This window comes from Artibeus jamaicensis, unplaced genomic scaffold, assembly GCF_021234435.1.
Source record: "Artibeus jamaicensis isolate MK-2021 breed Jamaican fruit bat unplaced genomic scaffold, CSHL_Jam_final contig_311, whole genome shotgun sequence".
NCBI classification, from domain to species: domain Eukaryota; kingdom Metazoa; phylum Chordata; class Mammalia; order Chiroptera; family Phyllostomidae; genus Artibeus; species Artibeus jamaicensis.
In genome coordinates this window covers 13,833,280-13,854,788 of record NW_026521717.1, presented here as the reverse complement: position 1 = coordinate 13,854,788, position 21,509 = coordinate 13,833,280, and positions in this window count along the sequence as shown.

Sequence of the window (21,509 nt, the reverse complement as noted above, 5' to 3'; positions counted from 1 at the left end):
GAAGGGAGAAAGACCAAATAATCACCCCTCAGACTGTTGCAGCTAGTGTGACCAGAAGAAAAGGTTTGACTAGCTGGAAACCAACAAGAGGGTTTTGTTTTGTTTTTTGTTTTGCTTTGCTTTGCTTTTTTAATAATCTTTTATTTTTTAACTTTATTATTGTTTTATCTTTCAATACTTTTACCCTCTCTCCTCTTCTTTCTTGTTTTATTCCTTCTTCCTTTCTTTCCAAACCTATTGCTTTTTCCTCCCTTCTGCTGCCTTTTTTTCTTTCTTTTCACTGTCCTCCCCCCAAAATGAGAAAAAAGACTTGGAATGGCGAAAAGACCAGATTGGGACTTAAAGAGGGGGCATCCCAACAACAGAGACAGAGATACTGCATATTTGTATTTTTTTCATTTTTCTTACATCTTTTATTTTAATAGTATCTTTGTATTCCTCCTCTTTCTGTATAATCTTCTTTACCTTGGCTGCATGTATTGTATCACTTGACAGGTTTCCCCTGTCCCCTCAATCATAGTGTATTGCTAATTTACTGTCCTTTACTTCCCCTTGCCCAGTTAGCACACTATTGAAGGTCCAATACTCCCCAACCTTGGTATATCATAGATTATGTCACATGACTGTTGCTCTAACATTATTGTAAGTAATAGTTGTTACATACTATTGTAAATACTACACAACACCCCATCCCCAGATCTTAGCCCACTTTATTGTTTCCTGAACTATAATACTGTAGAGGATAACTATATTCTCTCTCACATTACAACTATTTACCGTCCTTTGCTATCACCTTACCACAGAATCTGACCTCCCTCAATCTTACTCCTTTCTAGATCCAAATCACAAACCTTCCCCCCCCAACAAGAGCCTTATCTTCTTTCCATCTTTCATAAAAAGTGGCTACTTGGGTTGAAGATTACAGTTACCGATGTACATAGTCAAGGGATCACCTATATCTTCTCTACCAGTTGCTACTGTAAATATCATAGAATACTCTCTTGCTGTCATAAACCATTTTGCCTTCACCTCCAACTGATCACACACAAACACAAAAAAAGTAGGTGGAAGCAGTCAACATCAGGATTCCCAAAGGAAGAGGAAACGCAACAACAAAGGACTCACCAACAGATAACAACAGAAGAAGGTGAAGGAGGGAGTAGAAATCACACAAACCTCAACCCAAGACCTACGTGGAAATATAACTAAACAGTGGAGAAACTACCCAGGGCAAACAAGTGAAAAAGAGTAAAAGAGAATCCTCAAAACCCTGTACACACAGAAGAACTAGCATCAACGCAATCCACCGTCGCCAGCACAGCAATTAAAAATGGGTAGTGGACAACGGGACCATCAGTTCACCAGATGGTGGGAAGAACCCACCAAAAAAAAAGGCCCAGAAATAACAAAAACTGAAAGACAAACTCAGAGCCAATGTATAAAGGAAAGCCCAAGACCAGCGAGCTGGGGAAAATAAGGAAACTAAACCATTGCATCTCAAAGGTATTACACCACAGAAGTTCACACCATAAACCCAGGAAGTGAGAAAAATCAATTTAAGAAGCTGAAGCTAACAAAAAGAGTCTCACAAACAATGGGAAGAGAAAGAAATGACCACCCAATAAAGAAAAGGAGGCAACCTCAGAAAGAATGCTAGATAAAAAAAAAAGGCAACTCAGCTATCAAATATTGAACTCAAAGCACTGGTTATCAGGAATTTCAAAGAGCTAACAATGAGCTGCCAGAAACTACAGGGGAGCTACAATGAACTCACTGAAAACTATATCAACATGAAAAAGGAAATAGAAACTATCAGCAAGGGCCAATAGGTAATGAAGAATACAATTTTGAAGCTGAATAACACAGTGGAGGAATCAAAAGCAGGATTGATGGAGCAGAAGATTGGATCAGTGAGTTGGAGGACAAAGTAGAAAAAAACACCCAGAAAGAGCAAGAAAAGGAAAAGAGGCAGAGAAAGAATGAAGAGGGATTAAGAGAAATGCAAGACAATATGAAACGTAATAATATCTGAATAATAGGGATACCAAAAGGAGAAGAAGGGCAAGGTATAGAAAATCTATCTGAAAAAGTAATGATAAAGTTTCCTAATTTGAGGACAGAAAAAGTCACAAAAACCAGGAAACACAGAGTCCCAATCAAGAGGAATCCAAAGAGGCCCACTTCAAGACACATCATCATTAAAATGGCAAAATTTCAAGACAAAGAGAGAATCTTAAAGGCAGCGAGGGAGAAAAAGGAAGTAGCATACAAGAGAGCCCCAATAAGGTTAGCTGCTGACTTCTCACTGGAAACACTCCAAGCAAGAATAGAATGGCAAGAAATATTCCAAGTAATGAGAACCAGAGGCCTGCAACCAAGGCTACTTTACCCAGCAAGGCTCTCAAAGATAGAAGACCAAATAAAGAACTTCCAAGACAAAACAACTCTAAAACAATATACCTCCACCAAACCAGCTATGCAAGAAATACTATCAGGTCTGCTTTAAGGAATGGAAGGAAAAGGGAGACAGAATGAGAAGCACAAGTATAAAAATGACAATGGCCCTGGCTGTTGTAGCTCAGTGGATTGAGCTCGGGCCTGCGAAACAGACAATCGCGGTTCGATTCCCAGTCAGGGCACATACCTGGGTTGCAAGCCAGTTCCCTGCAGGCCAATTCCCAGCAGGGGATGCACAAAAGGCAACCATACATTGATGTTTCTCTCCCTCTCTCTCCTTCCCTTCCCCTCTAAAGATAAATAAATAAAATCTTTTAAAAAATGACAATGAATAAGTACCTATCAATAATAACCTTAAATGTAAATGGATGAAAGCTCCAATCAAAAGACAAAGAAGAGCTGAATGGATAAGAAAGCATGACCCACACTTTGCTGCCTACAAGAGACCCACCTCAGGACAAAAGACCATCACAGACTAAAAGTGAGGGTCTGGAAACAAATTTTCCAAGCAAACAGCCAGGGAAAAAAAGTCGGGGTAGCAATACTCATATCAGACAAAATAGTTTTTTTTTAAAAAAGGGCCATAAAAAGAGACCCACAAGGTCACTTCATAATACTTAAGGGAGGAATCCACCAAGAAGACATAAACATGGTAAATATATATGCAACCAACATAGGAGCACCGAAATAAATAAGACAATCTTGGAGGACTTCAAGATAGATATTAACAGCAACACAATTATAGTAGGGGATTTTAACACCCCACTGTCAAAACTGGACAGATTTTCCGAACAAAATATCAACAAAGATATTGTGGAATTGAACAACGTCCTAGATAAAATGGACATAACTGATATATATATATCTATAGAGAACCCTTCATCTCAAAGAAGCTAAATACACATTCTTTTCAAATGCAAATGGAACATTTTCAAAGATAGAACATGTGATAGGACACAAAACAAGCCTCACCAAATTTAAGAAAATTGAAATCATCCAAGTATTTTCTCTGACTGCAAGGCACTAAAACTGGAAACCAACCACAAGAGAAAACACCCAAAACATTCAAAATCATGGAGAGTGAATATCATGCTATTAAACAATGAATGGGGCAAGAATGAAATTAGGAAAGAAATCAAAAAGTTTCTGAAAACAAGTGAAAATGAACTCACAACAACCCAAAACTTATGGGACACAGTAAAGTCAGTCCTGAGAGGGAAGTTCATAGCAATACAGGCCTACCTAAAAAATATAGAAACATTTCAAATGAACAACATAATCCTATGCCTACAAGAACTTGAGGGACAATACCAAGACAGCCCAGAGCAAGTAGTAGGAAGAAAATAACCAACATCAAAGCAGAATTAAATGACATAGAGATGAAAAGCACAAGTCTAAGGATCAATGAATCCAGGAGTTGGTTCTTTGGAAAGATAAACAAAATAGACAAGCCTTAACCAGGCTCATCAAGAAAAGAAGAGAGAGGACACAAATAAACACAATCAGAAATGAAAGAGGAGAGATTACAACTGACCCCACAGGAATACAAAGGATTGTAATAAATTACTATAAAGAACTGTATGCCAAGAAATTTGAAAACCTAGGGGAAATGGACAAATTTCTAGAAAAATATAATCTTCCAAAACTCAATGAAGAAGCAGAAAACCTGAACAGACCAATAACAGCAGATGAAATTGAAGCAGTAATAAAAAAAATCCTGTCACACAAAAGCCCTGGACCAGATGGTTTCACAGGAGAATTGTACAAAGCATTTAAGGAAGAATTAACCCCTATTCTTCACAGGCTATTCAAAAAAATCCAAAAGGATGGAGGAATCCCAAACTCATTTTATGAAGGCAGCATCATCCTAATTCCAAAACCAGATAAAGATACAACAAAGAAAGAAAACTTCAGGCCAATACTGCTGATGAAAATAGATGCTAAAATCCTCAACAAAATATTGGCAAATCGCATCCAACAATACATTAAAAAGATCATTCACCATGACCAAGTGGGATTCATCCCAGGGATGCAAGGATGGTTCAACATTCACAAATCAGTAAATGTAATACATCATATAAACAAAAGCAGAGACAAAAATCACATGATCATATCAATAGAGGCAGAAAAAACTTTTGATAAGGTACAAGACCCATTCATGATAAAAACACTCAGCAAAGTGGGAAAAGAGAAAGCATTCCTCAATATAATAAAGGCCATATATGAGAGACCTACAGCCAAAATCATACTCAATGGGCCAAAATGAAAACCTTTCCCACTAAGATCAGGAACAAGGCAAGGTTTTCCACTTTCACCACTTCTATTCAATATAGTATTGGAAGTTTTAGCCACAGCAGTCAGACAAGAAAAGGAAATAAAAGGCATCCAAATCAGAAAGGAGGAAAAAACTGTCACTGTTTACAGATGACATGATAGTGTACATGGAAAATCCTATAGACTCCACCCAAAAACTGCTCGAACTAATAAATGAATTTGGCAAAACAGTGCGATACAAAGTTAATATCCAGAAATCAAAGGCATTTTTGTATATCAACAATGAAACAGCAGAAGCAGAAATCAAGGAAAAAATCCCATTCAACATAGCAAAAAGAAAAATAAAATATCTGGGAATAAACCTAACCAAGGAGGTAAAAGACCTGTATGCAGAAAACTACACAGCACTGAAGAAAGAAATCAGGGAAGACACAAACAAATCGAAACATACCTTGTTCATGGATTGGAAGAATTAACATCATCAAAATGTCCATACTACCCAAAGCAATTTACACATTCAATACAATACCTATTAAAGTACCAATGGCATATTTCACAGACATAGAACAAACACTTCACAAATTTATATGAAATCATAAACGACCCAAAATAACAGCTGCAATTTTGAAAAAGAAGAACAAAGTAGGAAGAATCACAATACCTGATACCAAACTGTATTACAAGGCCACTGCAATCAAAACAGCCTGGTACTGGCATAAAAACAGGCACATAGACCAATGGAACAGAACAGAGAGGCCAGAAATAAACCCAAATTTCTACAGCCAATTAATATTCGACAAAGGGGGCAGCAACATAAAATGGACTAATAATAGCCTCTTCAACAAATGGTTTTGGGAGAACTGGACAGCTATGTGCAAAAAAATGAAACTTGAGCACCAACTTACACCATACACCAAAATAAATTCAAGGTGGATAAAAGACTTAAATATAAGCCATGATACCATCAAAGTCCTAGAGGAGAACAGAGGCAGGAAAATCTCAGATATTTTACACAGGAACATTTTTACTGATATGTCCCCTAGAGCAAGGGACATAAAGGAAAGAATAAACAAATGGGATCTCACCCTAGCTGGTGTAGCTCAGTGGACTGAGTGCGGGCCTGCAAACCAGACGATTGCAGTTTAATTCCCAGTCAGGGCACATGCCTGGGTTGCAGGCCAGTTCCCAGTGGGGGACACAGGAGAGGCAACCATACATTGATATTTGTCTCTCTCTCTCTTTCCCTTCCCCTCTAAAGATAAATGAATTAAATCTTAAAAAATATATGTTTCCATTAAAAAAACAAATGGGATCTCATCAAAATTAAAAGCTTTTGCACGACTAAAGAAAACAGTATTAAAATAAAAAGAGAACAAACTGTATGGGAAAACATATTTGCCAATGATACCTCAGACAAAGGTTTAATCACCAAAATATACAAAGAACTTACACGACTCCACTCTAGGAAGACATCGAACCCAATTAAAAAATGGGAAAAGGACTTGAACAGACACTTCTCTAAAGAGGACATACAGAATATCCAGAGACACATGAAGAGATGCTCAATATCGTTAGCTATCAGAGAGATGCAAATTAAAACCACAATGAGATACCACTTTACACCAGTCAGGATGGCTATAATAGACAAAGCAACAAACAACAAATGTTGGAGAGGGTGTGGGGAAAAGGGGACCTTAGTTCACTGTTGGTGGGATTGCAGACTGGTACAACCATTATGGAAAACAGTATGGAATTTTCTCAGAAAAATAAAAATTGACCTGCCTTTTGACCCAGCAATTCCACTGCTAGGATTATACCCCAAGAATCCTAAAACATCCATTTCAAAGAACCTATGCACCACAATGTTCATAGCAGCACAATTTACAATAGCCAAGAGTTGGAAGCAACCTAGGTGCCCATCAGTAAATGAATGGATCCAAAAATTGTGGTACATATACACCATGGAATTCTATGCAGCAGAGAGAAAGAAGGAGCTACTACCTTTTGCAACAACATGGATGGAACTGGAAAGCATTATGCTGAGTGAAATAGGCCAGGCATTGAAGGACAAATACCATATGATCTCACCTTTGACAGGAAGCTAAAGAATAAAACAAACAAGCAAACAGAATAAAAACAAAGACGCTGAAATAGAGAACAAGTGGGCAGCGACCAGAGGGGAGAGGGAAGGGAACTTAAGGGGGAAAAAGGGGGAGGGATTTTGAGGAACAAGTATGAAAGACACAGAGATGAGGACTGGGGGGGGGGGAATGGAAGGGAGGGGGGGGAGACCGGGCGGGGGGGGGGGGGAAGAGATAAAAAAAAATGTACTTGAAAAGTAACTAAAAAAAATTTAATATTAAAAAAATAAAAAATAATAAAAAAATAAAAACCTAAAAAAAAAACAACAAGCAACCCAATTAAAAAGTGGGCAAAGGACTTGAACAGACATTTCTCTAAGGAGGACATACAGAAGATCCAGAGACACATGGAAAGATGCTCAATAACACTAGCTATCAGAGAGATGCAAATTAAAACCACAATGAGATACCACTGTACACTGGTCAGAATGGCCATCATAAACAAAGCAACAAACAACCAGTGTTGGAGAGGTTGTGGAGAAGAGGGGACCCTAATCCATTGGTGGTGGGATTGCAGACTGGTACAACCACTATGTAAAATAGTATGGAATTTTAATGGAACACTAAAAATGGACCTGTCTTTTGACCCAGCAATTCCACTGCTGGGATTATATCCTAAGAATCCTAAAACACCAATCCAAAAGAACCTATGCACCCCAATGTTCATAGCAGCACAATTTACAATAGTCAAGAGCTGAAAGCAACCTAGGTGCCCGTCAGTAAATGAATGGATCAAAACATCATGGTACATATACACAGTGGAATTCTATGCAGCAGAAAGAAAGAAGGAGCGCTTACCCTTTGCCACAGCGTGGATGGAACTGGAAAGCATTATGCTGAGTGAAATAAGCCTGGCAGTGAAACACAAATAGCATATAATCTCACCTTTAACAGAAAACTAAACAACAAAACAAGCAAGCAGAATAAAAACAAAGACACTGAAATACAGAACATGAGGACAGTGACCAGAGGGGAGGAAGAGGGAATTTAAGGGGAAAAAGGGGAAGGAATTACAGGAACTAGTATAAAGGACACATGGACAACAACTAAGGAGGGTGAAAATGGGAGGGAGGTGGGGAGCACTGGGGTGGTGGGCTGGGATGGGAGTAAAAGACAGAAAACTGTACTTGAACAATAATTAAATATAAATAAATAAATACAATAAAATAAAATTGACAAACCTTTAGCTATGTTAACTGAGATAAAGAAATATGCAAACAATACAACCGTACCCAGAAAAAAATAAAAATTATAAGAATATATAAATAATAAAATCAGAAATGAGAGAAGATACATTATAACTAATACCACAGAAATACACAGGATCATAAAAAACTATAATGAACAATTACAGGGTGGGGCAAAAGTGGGTTTACAGTTGTCCATATGGAAAATATTATAACCATTAATAAATAATAAAATAAGAATAAACTCTGTGTTTCATGTATTCACAATTGTAAACCTACTTTTGCCTAATCCTGTACGTGCCAACAAATTTGATAACCTAGAAGAAATGGATAAATTCCTAGAAACACACAACTTATCAAGACTGAATCATGAAGAGAAAACAAGCCTGAACAGACCAATAATGAGTAATAAGATTGATCAAAATAAGAAACTTCCCACACAAAGGCAAAGGGGACTGGTTCAGGGATGGGAGGTAGGGAAGAGTGGGCAGGGGGAGCATGGGGAGTTTGGAAATCAAGACTACTGTACTTGAACAATAAAAAAATAAATGATGTTTGTTAAAAAAGAAACCTCCTAACAGAAACCGTCAGGACCAGATGGCTTTACTACTGAATTGTACCAAATGTTTAAGGAAGAATTAACGCCAATCTTTCTCAAACTTTTCCAAAATATTGAAAATATTTTCAAACTCATTATACAAAAATCAGCATTACCCTGATACTAGAGCCAGATAAAAAAAACACTACTATAAAAGGAAATTATAGACCAATATCTCTGAAAATATATAAATATAAAAAATTCTAAAAGAAATATTGATCAAAATAAATACCACAGTGCACTAAAAGGGTTATACACTATAATCCAATGGGATTTATTTTTGGGATTAAACATGGTTCAACATATGATACCAAAAAAAATCTTATATACCATATTAACAGAATAAAAGGTAAAAATCATGTGATTATCTAAATAGACACAAAAAGCACTTGACAAAATACAACATCCTTTTATGATAAAAACCCTCGAAAAACTGGGTACAGAAGGAACATACTGCAACATAATTATAAAGCCCATATATGACAAAAGCAGCTAATAGCAGACTCAAAAGTAAAAGGTTGAAAACTTTTGCTCTAACAACAGGAACAAAACAAGAGTGCCCACTATTATTGGTTTTTTTTCCTCTCTTTTTATTTTTTTATTTTTTCTTTCTCTCTGCCTTTTCCCTCCACTCCTCTCCTCCACCTTAGCCCTCCATGCCTCCTTCCCCCATTTCCATTGCCTTTGTTATTGTCTACCTGTACTTTATAATTTTTCCTATAAACCCTTCATCCTTTCCCCCCATTATCCCATCCCTTCTACTCTCTGATCACTGTCAGCCTGTTCTCAACTTCAATGTCTTTGGCTATACTTTGCTTGCCTCCTCATCTTGTTGATTAGGTTTCTGTTAATGAGACCATATGGTATTTGTCTTTCATCACCTAGTTTATTTCACTTAGCATAATGCTCTCCAGTTCCATCCATGCTGTTGCAAAGTGTAGGAGCACCTTCTTTCTTTCTGCTGTGTAGAATTCCATTGTGTGAATGTACCATCATTTTTCATCCATTCATTTACTGATGGGCACCTAGGTTGCTTCCAGCACTTGGCTATTGTAAGTTGTACTGCTATGAACATTGGAGTGTGTAGGTTATTTTGAATTGGTGTTTCAGGGTTCTTAGAATATAATCCTACCAGTGCAATTACCAGGTCAAAAGGCAGTTCTATTTTTAGTTTTCTGAGGAAATTCTGTACTGTTTTCCATTACGGTTGTGCCAATCTACAATCCAACCAACAGTGCACTAGGGTTCCCTTTCCTCCACAACCTATCCAATATTCGTTGTTTGTTGATTTTTTTATGATGGCCATTCTGACTAGCGTGAAGTGGTATCTCACTGTGTTTTATTTTGCATCTCTCTGATGGCTAGCTATAGTGAGCATCCTTTCATATTTTTCTAGACCTTCTGTATGTTCCCCTTGGAGAAGTGTCTGTTCCAGTCCTTTGCCCATTTCTTAATTGGGTTGCTTCTCTTCTTAGAGTGGAGTCATGTAAGTTCTTTGTATATTTTGGAAATTAAACCCTTGTCTGAGGTATCATTGGCAAATATGTTTTCCCATACAGTTTGTTCTCTTTTTATTTTAATACTGTTTTCTTTAGACTTGCAGAAGCTTTTTATCTTGATGAGATCCCATTTATTTATTCTTTCCTTTATGTCCCTTCCTCTAGGGGACATATCAGTAGAAATGTTGCTGCGTGAAATATCTGAGATTTTCCTGCCTATGTTCTCCTCTAGGACTTTAATGGTGCCACGGCTTGTAGTTAAGTCTTTTATCCACCTTGAATTTATTTTGGTGTATGGTGTAAGTTGGTGCTAGAATTTCTGTTCTTTTTTTTTTTTTTTTTTTTGCATGTAGCTGTCCAGTTCTCCCAACACCATTTGTTGAAGAGGCCTTTTTTAGTCCATTTTATGTTGCTGCCCCCTTTGTTGAAATTTAATTGACCATAGAGACTTTCATTTATTTATGGGCTCTCTGTTCTGTTCCACTGGTCCATGTGTCTGTTTTTATGCCAGTACCAGGCTGTTTTGATTACAGTGGCCTTGTAATATACTTTGGTATCAGGTATTGTGATCCCTCCTACTTTGTTCTTCTTTCTCAAAATTGCAGCTGTTATTTTGGGTCGTTTATGATTTCATATAAATTTGTGAAGTGTTTGTTCTGTGTCTGAAATATGCCATTGGTACTTTAATAGGTATTGCATTGAATGTGTAAATTGCTTTGGGTAGTATGGACATTTTGATGATGTTAATTCTTCCGATCCATGAACATGGTATGTGTTTCTATTTGTGTGTGTCTTCCTTAATTTCTTTCTTCAGTATTGTGTAGTTTTCTGAGTACAAGTCCTTTACCTCCTTGGTTAGGTTTATTTCTAGGTATTTTATTTTTCTTGCTATATCAAATGGGATTTTTTCCTGATTTCTTTTAATATATATTTTATTTATTTATCTTTAGAGGGGAAGGGAAGGAGAGAGGGAGAGAAATATCAATGTATGTTTGCCTCTCATCCATCCCCTGTTGGGAACTGGCTTGCAACTGAGGCATGTGCCGTGACTGAGACTTAAACTGCAATCATCTGGTTTGCAGTCCCGTGCTCAATCCACTGAGCTACACCACCGAGGGCTTTTTTCCTGATTTCTGTTTCTGATATTTTATTGTTGGTGTACAGAAATGTTTTTGATTTCTGGGCATTGACTTTGTATCCCATGGTTTTGCCAAATTCATTTCTTAGATCGAGCAATTTTTTGGACAAGTGTATAGGATTTTCTATGTACACTATCATGTCATCTGCAAACAATGATAGTTTTGTTTACTTTTTTCCAACTTGGATGCCTTTTATTTCTTTTTCTTGTCTGATTGCTGCGGCTAGGACTTGCAATACTGTGTTAAAAGTGGTGAAAGTGGACAACCTTGTCTTGTTCCTGATTTTAGTGGGAAAGGTTTTAGTTTTTGCCCATTGAGTATGATGCTGGCTGTAGGTCTCTCATATATGGCCCTTATTACATGGAAGAATGGTACCTCTCTTACCACTTTACTGGGTGTTTTAATCATAAATGGGTGCTGTACCTTATCTAAAGCTTTTTCTGCATCTATTGATATAATCATATGATTTTTATCTTTTCTTTTGTTTATATGCTGTATTACATTTATTGATTTGTGAATATTGTGCTATCCTTGTATCCCTGAAGTGAATTCCACCTGATTATGGTGTATGATCTTTTAAATGTATTGTTGGTTGTGGTTTGCCAATATTTTGTTGAGGTTTTTAGTGTACATATTCATCAGCAATATTGGCCTGAGGTGTTTTTTCTTTGTTGTATCTTTATCTGGCTTTGGGAGTAGGATGATGCTGGCTTCATGAAAAGAGTTTGAAAATCTTCCATCTTCTTAGATGTTTTGGAATAGTCTGTGAAGTATAAGGATTACTGCTTCCTTAAATGCTTTGTAGAATTCTTTTGTGAAACTGTCTGGCCCAGGGCTTTTGTGTGTTAGGAGTTTTTTTATTACTGCTTCAATTTCACCAGCTGTTATTGGTGTTTTCAGGCTTCCTGCTTCTTTTTCATCCATTTTGGAAGATTATATTTTTCTAGAAATTTGCCCATTTCACCTAGGTTTTCAAATTTCTTGGCATATACTTCTTTTAGTAACTTCTTACAACCCTTTGTACTTCTGTAGTGTCAGTTGTAGTCTCTTCTTTTTCATTTCTTATTGTTTTTATTTGGGTCCTCTCTCTTTTTTTCTTTGTGAGTCTGCAAGGATTGTCAATTTTGTTTATCTTTTCAAAGAACCAGTTCCTAGATTTATTGATCCTTAGAATTGTGCTTTTAATCTCTATGGTGTTTAATTCTGCTCTGGTCTTGGTTATTTCCTTCTTTCTACTTGCTCTGGGCTCTCTTTGGTGTTGTTCCTCAAGTTCTTCTAGGTATAGGATTATGTTGTTTATTTAAAATGTTTCTTTCTTTTTTTTTTTTAGATAGGCCTGTATAGTTTTTTTTTAATTTTATTTAGTTATTTTTCAAGTACAGTTTTTTGTCTATTTTTCCCATCCAAGCCTCCCCCGCCCCTTGCTCCCCACCTCCCTCCCATTTCCACCCCCCTTAGTTCTCGTCCCTGTGTCCTTCCTATTTGTTCCTCCAAATCCCTCCCCCTTTTTCCCCTTAACTTCCCTTCCTTCTCCCCTCTGGTCACTATCCCCTTGTTCTCTATTTCAGTGTCTTTGTTGGGTTTTTTTTTCTGCTTGCTTGTTTGTTTTGTTGTTTAGCATCCTGTTAAAGGTGAGATAATATGGTATTTGTCTTTCAGCACCTGGCCTATTTCACTCAGCATAATGCTTTCCAGTTCCATCCATGTTGTTGCAAAAGGTAGTAGCTCCTTCTTTCTCTCTGCAGCATAGAATTCCATTGTGTATATGTACCACAATTTTTGGATCCATTCATTTACTGATGGGCACCTAGGTTGCTTCCAACTCTTGGCTATTGTAAATTGTGCTGCTATGAACATTGTGGTGCATAGGTTCTTTGATATTGATGTTTTAGGATTCTTAGGATATAATCCCAGCAGTGGAATTGCTGGGTCAAAAGACAGGTCGATTTTTATTTTTCTGAGAAAATTCCATACTGTTTTCCATAATGGTTGTACCAGTCTGCAATCCCTCCAACAGTGAACTAAGGATCCCTTTTCCCTAGGCCTGTGTAGTTTTGAACTTTCCTCTCAGGACTGCCTTTGCTGTGTACCATAAATTTTGGGTTTTTATGAGTTAATTTTCATTTTTTTCCAGGAACTTTTTGATATCCTCCTTGATCTCCTTTGACCCATTCATTGTTTAATAGCATGCTATTCAATCTTCATCAGTTTGAGTGTTTTTGAGTTTTTTCCTTGAGGTTGATTTCTTGTTTCAGTCCCTTGTGGTTAGAGAAAATGCTTGATATGATTTCAGTTTTCTTGAATTTGTTGAGACTTGTTTTGTGACCTATCATGTGGTCTATCTTTGAAAATGTTCCATGTGCATTTGAAAAGAATGTGTATTTAGCTTCTTTGAGATGAAGGGTTATATATATATATATGTGTGTGTGTATATATATATATATAAAATCAGTGAAGTCCTTCTGACTCTACGACTTTGTTGAATGCCATGATATCTTTGTTGATATTTTTTTGGAAGATTTTTGACAGTTGGCTGTTAAGACCCCCACTATTATTGTGTTGCTGTCAATATCTTTCTTGAAGTCCTCCAAGACTTTCTTTATTTATTTGGGTGCTCCTATGTTTGGTGCATGTATATTTATGTTTATATCTTCTTGATCAATTCTACCCTTGAATGTTATGAAGTGACCTTCTGGGTCTTTTTTTATGGCCCTTTTCTTGAAGTCTATTTTGTCCAATATGAGAATTGCTCTCCTGTGTGTGTGTTTTTTTTTTTCCTGTCCATTGGCTTGGAATATTTGTGTCCAGCCTTTCACATTCAGTTGTGTAGGTCTCTTGCAGAAGAAAAGGTGGGTCTCTTATAGCCAGCATATGTGTGGGTCATGCTTTCTCATGCATTCAGCTAATCTATGTCTTTTGATTGGAGCACTTAATCCATTCATGTTTAAGGTTATTATTGATAGGTACTTATTCATTGCCATTTTTTTACCTATGTTCCTCTCTCTCTCTCACTTTTTTTCTTCCTTTTCTTAAAGCAGTCCCTTTAGCATCTCTTGCTGAGCTAGTTTGGTGGAAGTGTATTCTTTTAGACTTCATTTGTCTGGAAAGCTCTTTATTTGCCTTTCCATTTTAATTGAGTACCTTGCTGGGTACATTAATCTTGGTTGCAGGCCTCTAGCTTTCATTACTTGGAATATTTCCTGTCATTCTCTTCTGGCTTGGAGTGTTTCCATTGAGAGATCAGCTGCTAGCCTTTTCAGGGCTCCCTTGTATGTTACTTCCTATTTTTTCCCTTGCTGCCTTTAAGATTCTCTCTTTGTCTTGAAATTTTGTCATTTTAATCATGATGTATCTTGATGTGAGGCTCTTTGGGTTCCTCTTGATTGGGACGCACTGTGTTTCCTGGATTTGTGTGACTTTTTCTCTCATCGAATTAGAGAAGTTATTACTTTTTTAAACAGGTTTTCTATTCCTTGCTGTTGTTCTCCTTCTGGTATCCCTATTATATGGATATTGTTACATTTAATGTTCTCCTGCAGTTCCCTTACTACCTGTTTGTTCTTTCTGAACCCCTTTTCTTTTTCTTGCTCTATCTGAGAGTTTTTTCCTACCTTGTCCTACAACTTGCTGATTCCATCCTCTCCCTCAACCAGCCTGCTTGTAATTCCTCCTAATGTGTTTTTTATTTCTGACATTTTACTGTTCATTTCTTTCTGTTTTTTTATAGTTTCTATTTCCTTTTTTATGCTGATGTAGTTCTCATTCAATTCCTTGTAGTTGTCTGTGAGCTCCTTGAGTATCTTTATAACCATTAATTTGAATTCTATATCTGATATTTTCCTTACTTCCATTTCATTTAGCTCTTTTAGTAGGGAGTCTTCCATTCCTTTTGATTGCATTTTCTTTCTTGTCTCCCCATTTTAGGTGACTTTTCATTTGTTTCTGTACTTCTTGATGTTTTGCTTTGTTAGCTGTCTTTGTAGAGTGAACTTCTGTGGTAGGAATTCTATGAGGTTCAGTGGTACAGTCTCTGATCTCCTTAACTGGATGCTCTAGGTTTGCCCTTTCTTCTGTTTGTGTGGGCTCTCTTGTTGTACTTGGGTTTGGGCCTTTGGTGGTTCATTTATTGGTGGTTTTTCTCCTCCAGCAGGCATGCTGATGTTCATAGCACCCGCCTATTCTTGTATGTGAACAGTGGCAGGGGGTAGGCAAAATGGATTAAGACAGCAGGAGAGTATTTATGGGATTTAAAGTACCAGCAAGTAAAGAAGAGATAGGAGATTCTTTAGATAAGTATAGCATTAACTGTCATGAATTAGCCACTTTTTATAAAAGGTGAAAGAGAGATAAAACTCTTGTTAGAGGGAAGGATGACTGTGAGCTGAATCCAGAAAATAGAGTGTTTGTATAAAGCTTAGATGATAAGATATGAGATTAAAGTATAGAAAGTAGATGTAGTGTGAGAAAGAACAGTTAACTACAATAATAATGCAGGATTAAAGTAAAGTTGGCTAAGATCATGGAAGATTGATGTGTAGTATGTACAATTGTATAGAACAACAATAATATGACAAGAAATATATGATTAGGATAACCAGAATAGAAAGTACCCAATCAACCGCCAAGATGGAGAAGTAGGTGGAGGTTCCACCTCACCTCTGTGCACAACCAAATCCAAGAACAACTATTTTTAACAGCAGTCACAACCAAGCCACACGGAAAATCGACAATACGGAGTCCAAAGGACAACTAGATACTCGGCTGGACCGGTACGAGGAGCGAGGCCAGCAGCGGAGCAGGTTAGCAAGAAAAAATTCCCGGGGCAGTGCGCGGTGCGCGCAGGCAACCGAGGGCGCTGATCGCCAGCGAGCTGGCTGCCGGAGCGCACAGGGAAGAGGCGCGGTGGGTCGGTCGGGCACGCGCATTTACGTGCGGAGAAGCCAGTGAGAAGGGAAAACCGCGCGGTGCAGCAGGCTCGCAAAATTAGGATCGGATAAGCAAGCCCGAGGCGTTTGAGTGACTCGATGCGCTGGGCTAGTGGAGAGGAACGCCATTGCTCCCTCTCTGACCCTGCCCCCACACACAGCGTCACAAACCAGCGACCTGGGTCGCCCCGTCCTGGTAAACAACTAAGGCTTCGCTCCGCTCACTTAACAGCACGAATAGACCAAAAATGGCTCTAGGACAACTCAGAGCCCCAGAACCGATAGACCTAAGTGATGAAGAAATAGCCAGTCTTTCAGATGCACAGTTCAAAACACTGGTTATAAAGATCCTTACAGAACTGGTGGATTTTAGTCACAAATTAGAGAAACATATGGAAGCTAAATTAATTGAAATGAATGCTGATACAAAAGATACCAATAGTAATGGAAAGAAAATTGGGATTCAAATCAAGGGAGAAGACCAGACGGAAGAAAAAAATGATCAAACAGAAAGGAATGAAGATATAAGAATTCAGAAAAATGAGAAGCTTAGGAACCTCCAGGACATCTTTAAACGTTCCAACATCCGAATTATAGGGGTACCAGAAGGGGGAAAGGCACAATCACCAGTTGAAAAATTATTTGAACAAATAATAAAGGAGAATTTCCCCAAGATGGCAAAGGAAATAGACTTCCGAGAAATCCAGGAAGCTCAGAGAGTCCCAAAGAAGTTGGACCCAAGAAGGAACACACCAAGGCACATCATAATTACATTAGCCAAGATTAAAATGAAGGAGAGAATCCTAGAAGCAGCAAGAGCTAAGGGGACAGTCACCTACAAAGGAGTTCCCATCAGACTGTCAGCTGATTTCTCAAAAGAGACCTTACAGGCAAGAAGGGGCTGGACAGAGGTATTCCAAGTCATGAAAACCAAAGATCTACAACCAAGATTGCTCTACCCAGCAAAACTTTCATTTAGAATGGAAGGACAGAGAAAGTGCTTCTCAGATAAGACCAAATTCAAGGAGTTCATCATCACCAAGCCCTTACTATATGAAATGTTAAAGGGACTTACCTAAGAAAAAGAAGATAAAAAAAGATGAACAGTGAAAGGACAGCAAACTCACAGTTATTAAGAACCACACCTAAAACAAAAGCAAACTAAGAGGATAGCTAGATCAGGAGCAGAACCATAGAAATGAAGATCACATGGAGGGTAAGCAACAGGGGAGTGGGAGGAGGGGAAGGGGGGAGAAGGTACAGAAAATAAGTAGTATAGACAGTAGATAGAAAATAGATAGGGGGAGGGTAAGAATAGTAGGGGAAATACAGAATCTAAAGAATTTGAGACACATGTTCATGAACTAAAGGGGAAAATGGTGGGGGAGGGGTATGCAGGGTGGAGGGGAAGGGAGGGGGGAATAGAGCAAATGTAATGACATAATCAATTAAAAAAAAAAAAGAAGTCAAAAAAAAAGAAAGTACCCAATCAAGAGTTGTGTGTTATTGGAACACAGGTGAAGTAAAAAGGAAAATTAAAATACATTACAGAGAGAATAAGGAAAACCAGTCAAGTGATGCACTTAAACAGGGAAATAAAATGAGGAAAACTAAAGATAAGGAAGAGAAATTTTAAAAAACTAATAAAATAAAAGTGGTAAAAAACTATTTGCAAGATAATAATAATACACATACACAATAAAATGCCAGCTCTGTGGGATAGCAAAGTGACATTTGTCTCAGTTTTTGTTTTGGGAGTTAGCCTTGGGCTCCCCCTTTCAGTCTGTCCCTGGACCCTTTGTAACTCTGTGCCTTATCCTCTCACTTGGAGGAAGAAAAAAGGCGGGTAAAAGACAATCCAAAAAGAAAAAAGGGAAAAAAGATAATAATAAGCTTCCTACTGACTTTAAACCTGTTCAGCGAGTTCCGCTGGTCTTCCTAGATGCCACAGGAAGAGGGGGCTGGGCTTCACTTTCTCCCTTCCTTTGGTTCTGAGAGGATGGGGACCAGGTTTGGGCTGCAATAGTCACAGTTTCCTGGCCTCTGGCCCAGGTCTTCTGTGAGCTGCCAGACTCAAATCAGCCACTCAGCTGCTCACAGTATGAGTTAATCTTTGGGTCAGAGTTCCATACAACCGGGGAGTGGTTCCCCTCTGCCACTGTCTCCAGGCATGTAGTGTGAGACTAGTGGGGCAAACAGATCCTCTTAGCCAGTCACTCTGGGTGCGTGTAGTGCGACACAGTCCAGGTACACAGTTCAGCTCTGTTACTGTTTCTGGGCACACAGTGCCAGATAGGCGGGGTGCATGGTTCCTCTCCGCTACTCACTCCAGGCACACACAGCTGAAATCACCCTTTGGGTGTGCAAGCCACTGCTAAGAGTTCCTTACAAAGCAACTGCCCACTCTTCTTAACAAGAGCATGACTTTTCACACAGCACTTTTCAACCGGTGGGGAGACCATCCAGTCAGGGTCCGACAGGGCCCAGCTCCTCCCTTCTCCAGGTGTCACCCGGCACCCCAATTTCTCTGGTGCCAGTGTCTACAGTTTCAGTGGATGCGTACTGCCTCAGTATGTGTCTCCCACTTCATCTCTACTTCTCTACCCCCCCACCCCTCAGTGCAGTGACTTGCAGCACCCAGGTCCCTCCTGGTGCTGGACTTCCTTCCTTGCTCTGGTAGGGGAGGGAGCTGGTGCTCTAACTCTACTCCCCATATCCTGCAGCAGGCGCCAGGCCAGGGGCGCAGCAGCCTTGATCCCTGCGCAGATCCCAGGGACCTTACCATCCCAGTGCACTCTCTTCACTGTCTGTTTTTCATTGTCTTCTGCAGTTTTTGGGGTTTTTTGTTTTGTTTTGTTTTGTTTTTTGCCTCCAAACTTCAAATAAGCTGGGATTCCACTGGCCATTCACTCTGTTCCTCGGAAGATCAAGATCGGCTAGGTGTTCCAGCTGGGCACAGGGAGAACTGGGCTCCACTCTCACTAACTATGTCACCATCTTCCACCCCATTATTATTCTTATTCAACATGGTACTGGAAGTCCTAGCTAGAGTAATCATGCAAGACAAAAAAATAAATGGTATCCAAATCAGAAAAGAAAAAGTAAAATTACCTTTATCTGAAAATAATATGATCCTATATTAAAAAACCCTAAATATTCAATAAAAAATTCTGAAATTAATCAGTGAATTTAGTAAAGTTGCAAGATATAACATCAACAGAAGTCAGTTGCATTTCTATACATGAGCAATGAAATGCCTGAAAATTTTTAAGAGAACAATTTCCTTCACTATAGCATCAAAAACAATAAAATGCTTAGAAATAAATTTAACCAAAGAAGTGTATAAGACTTGGATGAAAGAAATTGGAGAAGACACAAACCAATGGAAAAATATCCCAAATTTATACATCAAAAGAATTAATAATATTAAAATGTCCATACTATTCCAAGCCATTCATACATTGGAGATAATCCTTATCAAAATTCCAATAACGTTTTTCACAGAAATAGAAAAAACAACCCTAAATTTCTATAAAACTACAAAAGATACCAAATAGCCAAAGTAACTATGAGAACGAAGAATAAAACTGGAGGCATTACACTTCCTGATTTCAAACTATATTACAAAGCTACAGCAATTAAAATAGTATGTTACCCGCAAAAACACAGGTAAATAAACCAATTGAATGGCATAGACAAGCCAGAAATAAACCCCTGCATATACAAACAACTAATATTTCACAAGCGAGCCAAGAATAGTCAATGGAGAAAGGATAGTCTCTTCAAGAAATGTTATTAGTAAAACTGGATAACCATGAGCAGAACAATGAAATTGTTCTACAAATGACTATCTAACACTACTCACAAAAACTAATTTGAAATGGATTAAAGACTTAAACATAAGACCTGAAGCCATAAAACTCCAAGAAGAAAACAAAGGAAAAAAGCTTCTTGACATTAGTCATGGTAATGATTATTTTTTTGATTTGACACCAAAAGTACAAGCAACAAAAGCAAAAATCAACAGTAGGAATATATCAAACTAGAATGCTTCTACATACAATAAAAGAAGACATCAAGAAAATAAAAAGGCAATCTATGAAATAGAAGCTATTTGCAAACCCTATACTGATAAGAGGTTAATATCCAAAATACATAAAGAACCCATACAATTCAATAACAACAACATAAAAACTGATTTAAAAATGGACAGAGATTCGGTTGGTTAGAAGACTGTCCTGATACAACAAGGTTGTGAGTTCAATTTCCAGTTAAGGTACCCACAAGAATTAAGCAATGAATGCATAAATAACTGCAACACCAATTGATATTTCTTTCTCTCTCTCTCAATAAAAATCAATAAATAAATTTTTAAAATAAAAATAACAGGCAGAGAATGTCTCCTTCCCAAAGAAGACATACAAATGACCAACAGGTACATGAAAAGGTGTTCGACATCACTAATCATCAAGGAAATACAAATCAAAACAACAATGAAATATCACCTCATACCTGTTAGAATGGCTATCATCAAAGACAAGACAACAAGTGTTTAAAAGGTTGTGGGGAAAAGAGAATCCTTTCTACACTTTTGGTGGGAATATAAATTAGTACAGCCACTAATCAATGTGGAGGTTCCTCAAAATTAGAAATAGAGCTACCATATGATCAAGAAATCCAAGTTCTGGGTATATATCCAAATGAAAAAAATAAATATTGAATATATATCTATATTGCCATGGTTATTACAAAATTATTCATAATAGCCAATATATGGAAATAACAAGTATTTATCAACAGATGAATGAAGATGTGGTTTATGTATACAATGGAATATTATTCAGCCATGAGAAGAAAAGGAAATCATGACACTTGCAACAACATGAATAAACTTGGAAGGCATTATGCTAAATGAGATAAATCAGCCAGAGAATGACATACTGTATGATATCACTTAAATGTAGAATCTAGAAAAGCAAAATTCATTTTAAAAAACACACACAGAGTAGAATGATTATTGCCAGTGGTTGGGGGTGGGGGAACTGGGGAGATTCTGGTCAAAAAGTATAAACTTCCATTAGAAGATGAATAATATAGAAATCTAATGCACAGGATTAGTCAAAAGAATCTACAAAAATACCCATAGAATTAATAAGCAATTATAGCAAAGTTGCAGAATATAAGTTTAAGAGACAAAAGTCAATCATGTTCCTACATGCCAGAAATAAACAATTAGATTTTGAAATAAAAAACACATTCTATTTACATTAGCACTCCAAAAATGAAATA